Genomic DNA, 12,821 nt, shown 5'->3' on the forward strand with positions numbered 1-12,821 from the left:
AAGAGGTGGTGTAAATCTGAAAGAGCACATGTGGAAGTAAGTCAACCGTTTGTCGTCAAAGAGTATAACAAATTTATGGGAGGAGTGGACATAGCGGATATGTTGCTTGAGCTCTACAGAATTGATCTACGGTCAAGAAAATGGTACATGAGGATTGTGTATTGGTGCATTAGTGTAGCTGTGGTGAATGGTTGGCTCATCTATAGGCAACAACGTGCACAATTAGGTCAAAAGAGCGAATACTCACTGTGTCAATTTCAGTCAGAGATTGCAAGTGTCTTAGTGAAAGTAGGTAAAGCAGAAAGGAAGAGAGGCCGCCCAAGTGAAGAGGAGAATGTCCAGAAGAAAAGAGTGAAGGTAACACAGTCTCCAGTGCATGAAGTGAGACATGATAACGTTGGTCATTGGCCCGAATATGATGCAAAGCAGGGAAGATGTAAATTCTGTCCAAATGGTTATGCTCACATAATCTGTAGAAAATGTAAAGTTAAATTGTGTTTGACAGCGAAGAAGAACTGCTTTCTCAACTTTCATACGAAATAATTGATGAAACTAATAAAATATTAAGATTGTGATTACGTTTACCTGTTATGTTAAATGCAACCAAATTGTGAATCATGCCACAATAATATTTATACATGATTTGTACTTCATTTTGTAATAAAGAAACAATTTGCTCAAAACAGAACATTAAACCCTGAAGTTGTTTCTGAACAACAAGTAAATTATTGACAAAATGTACCTTAAGGTCCAATGTTGTTCAGGAACAACATTGTCACACCCCCACCTCTTGAGATTTTGGGGGAAAAATGTTATTCTGCATTAAGGGGACCCAAAGTATAATGAAAATTCAAAAAAATATTTTTTTCACAAATACAATCATTGTTTGGTCCTGAAAGGGTTAAGCAGTAACAAACGTATTGCAAGTGGCAAACCTGTTGAGTTGAAAGTGTACTTATATATATATATAAACTATAGTCCTTTTTCATTTTCTTTTTGCCAGCCTCCGTGGCGGAGTGTTTAGCACATCGAGCTACGACGACAGGGGTCCCGGGTTCGAATCCCGGCCTTATGTTTATCATCAGTCATTCCCATGTTCGCAAATTAGTCAAAAGTGGTACGAAAGCGAAGTAAAATAAAGCAAATCAACAAATCAATCATTTCCTTTTTTTTTGGCAATAATTTTCCCTTTTTTGTCCTTTTTAGAGTAATTTTTTTCCCCTTATAATCCGGTCTTTATTAATGCTTTAGTACCCTTTCTTATACAGCCAGATCATGTTACAAAAACATATTCGTTTCTTGTTTGTTTTTTCGCGATTAGGGAGGTTAAAATTAACAGCTTCCTGGCTGTTGCCACTCGTTGCTAACTCGTGTTGGGAAGGGGGAAGGAGGCGGAGGGATTGTCCAGGCTAAAGTTCCCTAAATGTGGATTGAGTGCGCTTTCTTGTTCTTGAGTGGTTCTTGAAGCTCTTGACGAGGCATTAGGACAGTTTTGCTCCTTTGGGATGGGAACAGTGGCGTTCCCAAGATTTTTAAAAGGGAGGGAGTTACGTAAACTTCTTTATAGTAGTCAGCCCTCATTTTCCCATATTTTCCTGACTTTGACTTTCTTTTTTGAGGAATACTATTAAAAGGGGGTGGGGACATAATCCCCACCAACCCCCTTCCACTTGGGCACGCCACTAAATGAGAAGTTAGTAGTATACAAATCTTTGATTACTTTACTAGTTTGTCTAAATTACTTTTGAAAGTGGTGTGCCTGAACGCCACTGGTATGTCGTGGAATCTTCAAGGAGGCAACACTGTCACCATAAGCCCTATCCTGTATTCTTAATTCTGGGATGGAACTTTGGCTGACGCTAGCAAAGCAGTTTTCATCTCCTTTCCAAAAACAGCTATCATATTCCAAAATCTGAAAAAATGCTTGTGCCTAGAATTCTTTCTAGGGCGTTCACTGGAATCTTCGTGTGGTTTGCTTTCACTGTTGACTAAATATTCGCAAAATTTCATATTTACAAAATAAAGTTTTCCTAATGCTAGTCATATAAAAAGCCATTGGAGGCCGTATGTAGCGCGCGGGCCGCAGTATGGACGACCATGATCACTAGTGTACGAAGGATTTTCTTTCGAGGTGAGGGGAGAGCTGGAATTGTAAAAATGAATATCATATAGCCGCGTTCTAGTAGAGACGGGATATTCTATAAAGTATTTTGTAATTCCCATTTTAACCTTTGTTTCCAAGTTGTCCGAAGACACAAATTGTAATCGGTGTCAATTTAGGAGAGTTTGAATTTAACGCTTTTGTTAAAGTTCTTTACGACTTTAACTTGAAAATGTTGATTTTCTCCCAATTTCAGGAGGGCTTTACCCCATCAGTTCCCCCTTGCGTACGCAAATGGCTCAGATAAATATGAACATTTTGCACATTGTCCAGCATCACTGCTGTATGAAAAAAATGAACCTCGTACTGCTATGGCGAATGGCTTGACAGTAAATTGTATAAGATAAAGTTCATGTACGTACTACAATACAAACAGGGCAGAACGAAAGGAGAGCAACAGCAGACAAGAACAAACCAGGATAAAAAACACGAGCGTTCCTGGAAATTAAAACGTGATACTATCAAAATTGCGGGAAGAAAAGTCTCCCACAAAGACAAAAGGAATGGCCACTAAAAGTACACCATTTGGAGAAGTTTTCATTACCATGCTGATGTTAACATTCTGCTTGATAGGGGCCAGAGTACCTCCACAAATGATGTACCATTAGCAAGTGCTAGCAACATATTGCAGCAGATATGGAGCAATAAACCCAACATTACCACGTGGTAGACAAAATGGCGGTACGTTCGTATAATTTACATTTCATTAAAGGTGCTCCAGCAGTGAGAAAAATAGCTGTAGAACTGTGGATGATGATCAAGATCCATTAGACACATGTTGGATTTTTAGCATTAAAGTACAGGAGCAGTGTCTGTCATGCTGGGCCTATATCCATTATTGTGTACGTAGTAAGTGGAGGAGTCTCGCTTTTGTTGGAAAGGGTAGTGCTGCCATATTGGTTGGGGGAAAGGATCTGCCGATCTGGTACAACTGCGCGGGTATTAAAGTTTAACACTGGGGCAGTAACATTCACTTCGCTGCAATGCATGGCCATTAGTAACATGTGCTTGCACATCTCTACCCTGAAAGGGTATTCAGATGTGGAGGGGTAACCCTCTGATTCACCCCTTTCCCATTAAATACTAAAGCGCATGACTCCATACTCCCAAATTACCGAAAGATTAGATCGCTTCTACGTTATTTACTTATTAATATCTTAGCTAAGTTAGCCTACACGGCAACACACACACATACACACACACAAATGAAATTCACAAACGACGCACTACCCAATTGACAACCTTTTTCTAAATATACTTGATGAAAAATGATTTGTTATTGTATATCTAAGACCTCCTTTTCCGAAACCAATTACGTCCGGTTATTTCTTGTAAGTTTTGATGACGTCAAAGGTTACTGATCTCCCTTAAGTTTTCATCTTGGAAACTTATCGCCGTTGCTGAAGGCATGGAATGTTGTTACGGTGATTAAGACTGGAAATATTTGAAAACACGCATTTGTAGATATTAGTGTCCATAGATGACGGTGTTGTAAAAATTCACCTAATAGATAATGATAACGGAAACTACAGACGACTCTGCTAAACAAAAACAGTTAACTAAATGGGAATTTAACCGACCAGATAACTGTTTGGAAATGTTAGGTCACATAATCTAGATTTCGTTGTTTTGAAGGTCTTAAGTAAGACTTCTCGGAAGGAAATTTTCGAAAAGTTGAGAGTAGACACGAGTTTTTACACATTGTCCGCGAATATGCGATTCTTTTTTTAAAATTTTCACAGCATATCCTGTATTTCTCATTCATCTTTTATGCTCCAATATACACCAGACTCAACCTCACACACGTGGTGCGTACGGCACAGAAGCGTCACGCATGAGATTTTGGCAATTTCGCACGCGTTTGCGAGCAGTAAATCAATGTCTGCTAGCTAGTCGGAGCTCACGTTGGAAAATTTACGATCGCGTAAAGTTCAAAAAAGAAAATGAATTGCTTACGTATCTTCGTTGCAGCTCGAGTATTGATGTTGTTTTGGTTTCCGGACGGAGCTAGTAAATTGGTAGGGTACCGACACGCGAGAGAAGAGTTGGTGTCATTTCAACAATCGGGAAGTCTTGAGTTGCTCACACTATGTACTCTGGAGTTGCAAATGCCTCTCTCGGTCTCGTGTCGATAGCCCCGACTAGTACGTTTCACTTTCTGACACTTTTTGCACTAACTTATCTACTTGGTTACATATAGCAACAGTGCTAGCCAATCAAGTGAAAGAAGCAGGGAGGCGTTTGTTGAATCTTCTGAAATTGAACTCAGCTTTTCTTCTTTTCTTTCGTACAGCGTAGGCTATAACTGGTTAAACACAATTTCCTAGCAACAAGCTCTGAATGGGATGCACCTGCGCTACACCTAGTGTCAAGAAGTGAAGCGAACTAGACTGAGCTAAAATCACAAGTCCAGTTTCAATATCGTCTATGTTCCGGAGTGAAAGATTCCATCTCGTCTGTGTCTCGAAATGAAAGTTTCAATCTCCTCCATGTTTCGGAGTGAAGTTTCCATCTCGTCTATATTCCGGAGTGAAAGACTCTATCTCGTCTGTGTCTCCGAGTGAAAGATTCCATCTCGTCTGTGTCTCGGAGTGAAAGATTCCATCTCGTCTGTGTCTCGGAGTGAAAGTTTCAATCTCGTCTATGTTCCGGAGTGAAAGATTCCATCTCTTCTGTGACTGGGAGTGGAAGTTTCAATCTCGTCTATGTTTCGGAGTGAAAGATTCCACCTCGTCTGTGTCTCGGAGCGAAAGTTTCAATCTCGTCTATGTACTGGAGTGAAACATTCCATCTCGTCTATATTTCGGAGTGAAACATTCCATCTCGTTTATATTTCGGAGTGAAAGTTTCAATCTCGTCTATGTTATGGAGTGAAAGTTTCAATCTCGTCTATGTCTCAGAGTGAAAGTTTCAATCTCGTCTATGTTTCGGAGTGAAAGATACCATCTCGTCTGTGTCTCGGAGTGAAAGTTTCAATCTCGTCTATGTTTCGCAGTGAAAGATTCCATCTCGTCTACGTTTCGGAGTGAAAGATTCCATCTCGTCTGTGTCTCGGAGTGAAAGTTTCAATCTCGTCTGTGTTTCGGAGTGAAAGTTTCAATCTCGTCTATGTTTCGGAGATAAAGATTCCATCTTGTCTGTGTCTCGGAGTGAAAGTTTCAATCTCGTCTATGTTCCGGAGTGAAAGATTCCATTTCGTCTGGCCCGACCCTGTGGCCGAGTGGTTAGCACATCGCGCTGCGACGCCAAGGGTTCCGGGTTCGAATCCCGGTCGGGCTTGGTTGTCTGTGAATGTCCATTCATCAATTTCATCATTTCATCACTCATCCCCATCTTCGCAAATTAGCCAAGAGGCACAAAACGCGAAGTAAAATAAACTAAATCAAATCAAAATCAAAATCCATTTCGTCTGCGTCTCCGAGTGAAAGTTTAAATCTCGTCTGTGTCTCGGAGTGAAAATTTCAATCTCATCTGTGTCTCGGAGTGAAAGTTTCAATCTCGTCTATGTTCCGGAGTGAATGATTCCATCTCGTCTGTGTCTCGGAGTGAAAGTTTCAATCTCGTCTATGTTTCGGAGATAAAAGATTCCATCTCGTCTGTGTCTCGGAGTGAAAGTTTCAATCTCGTGTACGTTTCGGAGTGAAAGATTCCATCTCGTCTCTGTCTCGGAGTGAAAGTTTCAATCTCATCTATGTTCCGGAGTGAATGATTCCATCTCGTCTGTCTCGGAGTGAAAAATACCATTTCTTCTCCATCTCGAGGTTTAACTTTAAAACGTGTCTCGAAATAAAAAGAAAGTATTTAATAATACAAGCTATGGATTAATTTTTACACATTAGTTAAAACAAACCTGAGGGAAGATTTGTAATCAATGAATATATGAATTAAAATCGCATTTTCAGTCGGTTTACTCCAAATACACAATGAATGGCGAAAGTGCAGTGAAAATTACTTTTACACTCTCATTTTACAAACCAGTTTTGTAACCAGAGAAGAGCAATTAATGGAAAATTATATATTTTTTATATTATGTTGATATTGTGCAAGACAAACTCAAATTTGTTTTCATTGAAATATTGAGATTCCTGGTAACTTTTTTGTTGGTACGGTTTCTTTTTAAAATAAACATTGTAGCATGCTGAGAACAAACAGTTTTTGAAAAAAAGGCCTGTTTCATTTGCTGTGGTTAGTGTTAGGCAACAAAATTGATTCAAACGAAACGGAGAGAAAAAAAAATGCGGAATGGAAATAAAACATGTGTCCTAGGATTAAATTACGCGCTCCACAAAACTAAGCCGCTGAAGATTTAATTGGTGTGACGTGTTCCGGGGATAGCCGACATCCACCCCCCCCCCCTTCCCAACCGAACTGCAAAACCGTGGTATGGGGCAGGAACGAGCAGCGAGTTGTGAGATGGGGCCAAGTCTTGGGGAAGATAAAACTAGCTGAAGAAGGAGAGAGAGAGAGAGAGAGAGAGAGAGAGAGAGAGAGAGAGAGAGAGAGAGAGAGGTGGGAGGGGGAGAGACAATTCTGATAAAACTCTTGAGAAAAGCCAACTTCTACTTTCGACCGAAGCAAATTGGGCGGATAACCTCAATAAAAACATGGAGAAGTGCGGCGAAAAGATATAGACGACAAACAGACTATCCAGGACTTCTTGTAGGACGAGTGGAGCCTCAAGACTTACTGGGGAGTGTGTGTGGTGCTTAGAACAAAGGCTATACGGAAGGGTATGTACTTGGTAATATGGCCGCAGTAAAAGTTAGAGCATTACGTACTCTGTGCTCGATGTTCATGTGTACAAATTGGCCATCACAGTGGCATTTATCAGTCCAAATATATTACTGCATGGGACCACTTTCCCTCGCTCGTACTCAGAGTTTCCCACCCTGGAGCGTGTACAATGGAATAGCATTTTAATGTGACAATCGTAGACACCAGTGGCGTATACCGAGTCCGAGATCTGGCCTATCTCACCATGCCACGTGGTAGGCTATGCATAGAAATAAGTTTACCAACTCCTAAGAAATGAGGTTGCCAACTCATAAGAAATCAGGTTGCCAACTCATAAGAAATCAGGTTGCCAACTCATGGGAAATCAGGTTGCCAACTCATTGGAAATCAGGTTGCCAACTCATAGGAAATCAGGTTGCCAACTCATAAGAAATCAGGTTGCCAACTCATAAGAAATCAGGTTGCCAACTCATAGGAAATCAGGTTGCCAACTCATAAGAAATAAGGTGTTACCAACTCATAAGAAATCAGGTTGCCAACTCATAGGAAATCAGGTTACCAACTCATAGGAAATCAGGTTGCCAACTCATAAGAAATCAGGTTGCAAACTCATAGGAAATCAGGTTGGCAACTCATAAGAAATAAGGTGTTACCAACTCATAAGAAATCAGGTTGCCAACTCATAGGAAATCAGGTTACCAACTCATAGGAAATCAGGTTGCCAACTCATAAGAAATCAGGTTGCAAACTCATAGGAAATCAGGTTGGCAACTCATAAGAAATAAGGTGTTACCAACTCATAAGAAATCAGGTTGCCAACTCATAAGAAATAAGGTTTTGCCAACTCATAATAAATCAGGTTGCCAACTCATAGGAAATCAGGTTACCAACTCATAGGAAATCAGGTTGCCAACTCATAAGAAATCAGGTTGCAAACTCATAGGAAATCAGGTTGGCAACTCATAAGAAATAAGGTGTTACCAACTCATAAGAAATCAGGTTGCCAACTCATAAGAAATAAGGTTTTGCCAACTCATAATAAATCAGGTTGCCAACTCATAGGAAATCAGGTTGCCAACTCATAATAAATCAGGTTGCCAACTCATAAGAAATCAGGTTGCCAACTCATAGGAAATCAGGTTGCCAACTCATAAGAAATAAGGCGTTACCAACTCATAAGAAATCAGGTTGCCAACTCATAAGAAATCAGGTTGCCAACTCCAGAATCACCATCTATCTCACTGATATGAATAATTTTGTTTACAATCTCTGATCAATTTTTCTCCTTATTTTATTCTCTAGACTTCAGGCTCCGCAGATAGCCTAGCTAGGCTAGAATATACGCTCCTGTTAGACACATAATTATGTCAAATATCCAGTTTGGCAGTTTTAGCCCACAGTCATCTTATTACATTTTCATCTATCACAGTAGGTCCTCCACGATGGCGCAGTGGTTGCGTCGTCGCCTTGTAAGCAAGGGGTCCCGGGTTCGATACCCGGTGGAGGCACAAGCGGTTTGGATCCCACTTTAAACTGTAGGTCCAGTCCTGATTAGCCTTATTGTGCATAAAGTGGACTTAAAACAACAAATCAATCATCTATCACACTATTGGCAAGATAGATTAAACTACAGTTTATCATGGGGATGGATGATGAGTATGTCCACTTAAGTTTCATACACTGTGTCTTTGACTTCACGATCCATACATGAGCGCCTACCACAGACAAGTTACGGTTGCACTTGCACTATTGGTCTTCGAGCGTTATTCGCTCGAACGAAGGGAGCTCTCAATTCCGTACGCCATCCAGCGTCGTCCGTGTGAACTATGTGGACTTGAAACAACAATTCAAACGCATAACGAACATTCGGATTTCAAATTATCCGATATCCCTTTAGGACGCAACGGATAATTCGGATATTCGAGTATTCAGATAATCTGTGCATGCAGATAGCTATTTAGAGTTCAGTAAGTTATTCTGGTAAGAATGGTTTATGAAATGAAGGAAAGTAATTACCAAATAAGGGATCAGGACACCAAACTGATAATGTTATATTCTAAACTGTATCTCTCTTACGTTTTTTTTTTGTTAAGGCGGAAAACTTAGTGCATTTATACTGAACTTAGTAATGCAAAAATATGTTTTAGGTGAAAAAGGTGAACATTTAAAACTTGGCCGGATAGAGCACACAGTCAGATATTTCGGATTTAACATATCCAGATATCCGGGTATTTATGATAATTCGAATATCCGAGCGGATAATTCGGATATCTGGATAATCCGTAGCGATATCCGGATATTTGGAATCCATATTGAAAATTATCCGATATCCGGATAAGATTTTACACGGATTTGGCCATATTATGTACACTAGGCTATACATACACAATACCATATGGATGACGTAGAAATTATCAAAATATGTAAGCTAAAAGTGCACTTATGACCTAAAAGTCCATAAATATGCACTATAATGAAGAGGTATGTATGGCTTGGAGACGATACTTGTCATTGTTTCTGTCTAGTCACTTGCTGCAAGTGCTGGCTGGCCCTTCAACCTGTCGTGTGGAAAGTCATTTTAAGTGTTCGGCATATTCTTATTGAATGTTCTAATATTACTTTCCTCAGACTAAGTTTTAACTTTCCCAACTGTTTATCATCCATGTTGGGAGATTGCTACACTGTTTTGAAATGGTTTTAGTTTTTTTTTTCAGAACAGCAGTTTGTTCCACTGTTTCTGAAGAAGTTTTTAGACTCTACCTTACCTTTTCAACTTAGTAGGTCACTTTGCAATCTTACAATTTTAACCTTTCTCAACGGGCTCTTTATAACCCTTTTATAACATTAAAGAAAGGGTTTTACAGTAGATACCATTCAAACACTTTGAAGGGTGCAAAACGGTGATACGTACCGAAGCACCCAAGAATTTAAACTCATTCACATCTCCAGCCTTGGAAGAAATAGTGAACAACGTTAACCTTGAACAGCATATAGAATTGAACGTTTCGTTTGGACACTAAAACAGAATGTTATCCTATTTATGCAACCATGCTACACAATTAGAGTGAGATTACTTTCGTAACATCTCTGGGTGTTCTGCATTTGCAGCTTGGGAGCGAGTCAAAAGGTTCGAAGCCTCCAATCAAGAAGCGAGCCGCTGACGTCATCTCAACTCAGCACCTACCGCCAACTCTCCCGCTCACGCTCTACACTGTGGTAGGCTCGCTTGCTGGACTCGCACAGGAAGCTGGAGATCTAAAGGATTAACTTTGTAATTATTGGGTAAAGGATTTTAAGGTACAAAATTATGGTCGGGTAAGGGAAAAGAAGGTTGTAAAAATGTTTTAATAAAGATGATGATAAAATGCATTTCTTCAATGCTCTCCTTTTCTGCGCCTTCTGTACATAATGCGCGCGGACCGCATAGAGAACTGTGGTTATATAATGCGCGCGGACCGCATAGAGAACTGTAGTTCTGCCGAATAGGTTTTGTTGAAGTTTGGGTTTTCTCTCGCGTGTTTTGTTACATTATCTTGGGAACTGTTGTAGCTGCAGTGATTATATTATATCATTTTATAGCTCTCGTTCTGGTCTACAAAATGAGACTATTGGATTTTATGTATCTGCTCAAGAAGAGTAAAAAACATTTATTTTTCATTCCCATATTTTTTAGCAAAACATGAAAGAAAAGGGAAGTAAGAAGGTGCTGAAGCATTAAAGAGGGGAGGTAAAAAGGGCATAAATGTGCTAATCTTAAGAAAAGGTGCAACAAAGTTGTTCACTTTACTTGTACATATCTCAAATGATCTGTATGAAAACAGCTATACATTTTGGATAGGTTTTACTATAATTACTATAAACAAAATGTATGTATCTATTAATAAAGAGATAGATATATGTTTCGGTATATTCATATATATCATGTCACAACAATATAAATTATATTATCTAATAGTTTTCTTCATTGAAATAAACTACTTGATTTAGAGTGAAAAAATCTGAAGATAAATAAATAGAATTGTGAGAAATTCAAAATATGTAGGTCTACCTATTTGTATTCCAAATACCAGCACCATCTATTGCTATATTTTCAAAGTTATTTCTCCTAGTTTATGAGCTCTGAGTTTTAATGCACAATATTTTTTTTTTTTTTTTTTTGAAAGTAACTGATAGCTATTATCAGTCGACAAAGACTTGTACCTTTCTAAAAAATATATGAGTAACTAAGAGTTTGTTTGAAGAAAGTTCTCTACATCTTGAAAAAAAAAATGTTGAATATGACCGAAAACGGTTAAAATATACTCAATCACGCTGGAATCACTACTTCATTTAGTTTTTTTTTTTGGGGGGGGGAGCTTCCCGATGATGTACTGGTAACGTGTCGCCTGGTATCAAGAGGTTGGGGTTCGATAACCGGTGAAGACACGTAGTGGTTGAGGCGCCGACTCCACGGGGATTGGGGGCCTCGAGCCCCCCCAATGTTAACCATGTGGGGCAGAGCCCCCTAATAATTTTGCTTAAGAGGATCTAATGTATTATTTTGCTCTATTGTAAAGTTTACTCTGAATTGTGCCACATGAACAACTTTAAATACACATTTGAAATGTTCTAGACAATCAATTTGGGGGGGCTGAGACCGCTAAACCATCAACTTTGGGGGGGGGGCTATGACCCGAGACAGGAAAACACATGACTTATTACTATATACTAAGTATGTAATTATGAGTATTGTTAAAATTATTACTAAAAAGAGTTTCAAAAGACGATGTGCATGAACTAGAGTAGTGGATGGGACGTTTGGGCTACAAATGGCTCTAACATGACATTCATAACGAGATCTTTGATATATTAGGGAGATCTGTTTTGCTCTCCGTGGTAGCAGAACATTTTTCTATTATGGTTGACGAAACTTGTGACATATCCATGCGTGGACAATTAATATTCTGCATTCGAACTGTGAATAAAAATTTTGAAATTTTTGAGGAATCATGGGCTTTTATGAGAATCCGAACACTGAGGCCAAAACTTAAAAAAGGGAGAGAATGAGTCATTCATTAATTTATTTCAGTGATCAGAGGCCCCCCCCCCCAATAATTTTGACAAGTCGGCGCCCCTGAGTGGTTCGTATCACACTTGAAACTGTAGGTTCAGTTCAGATTAGCCTGTCTGTGCATAAAGTGGACTTTAGACAGGATGCAACCATCAGTTTGCTCTAACACTATTTGCTCCATCACCAGACAAACTTATCAAAAAAAAAAAAACATAGCACTGTAGCTACTTGGTTCTTGTGTTAAATTATGTAATTTACAACTCATTGTAGGGTATGGACTCCTTAACATGATGACAATGAGATATGTGAGGGGGATGCTTTGCAAAAAGCTGGAGGGACACCACCCCTCATATCACCCCTCGCCTAGAGCACTGAGTCCCGGTGTGGGTGAACTAGGTGAGCCTGCTCTGTATCTCACCCAACCTCTGCTTAAAGGGGTACCTTGAGTCAACCCTGTAAAGGCCCCCCACATTCCCACAGTTTCATGTGCCTTTCAAGGTTTACATATTAATATGTCTCTTCCTTCTTTTCTTTCATAGCTTCCTTCTTGACACGTGGCAGGAAAAGTGGGACGAGGTAACGGGGAACAAGATTCGTGCCATCAAGCTCACCATTGGTGCATGACATTCCTCGTACCGTCGAGGTCATTTTTAACCCGACTCCGTATCGGACACAGCCGTCTCACACATCGTCATTTAATGCAAGGGTTTCCTCAGGCAGAGTTTTAGCCTTTCAAATGATTTACCGGTAACATGCACGTTGGGGAACGATGACAGTGGTTTATCTAATGTTTCTAGTTTTTTTTTAGAAGAGCGGGTCTCTCACACTGTCTGAGAGAAAGATTTTGACTGTATCGCTTAACTTTTTAATAACCCC

The sequence above is a fragment of the Lepisma saccharinum genome, chromosome 25 (genome assembly GCF_977018435.1).
Source record: "Lepisma saccharinum chromosome 25, izLepSacc3.1, whole genome shotgun sequence".
NCBI classification, from domain to species: Eukaryota; Metazoa; Arthropoda; class Insecta; order Zygentoma; family Lepismatidae; genus Lepisma; species Lepisma saccharinum.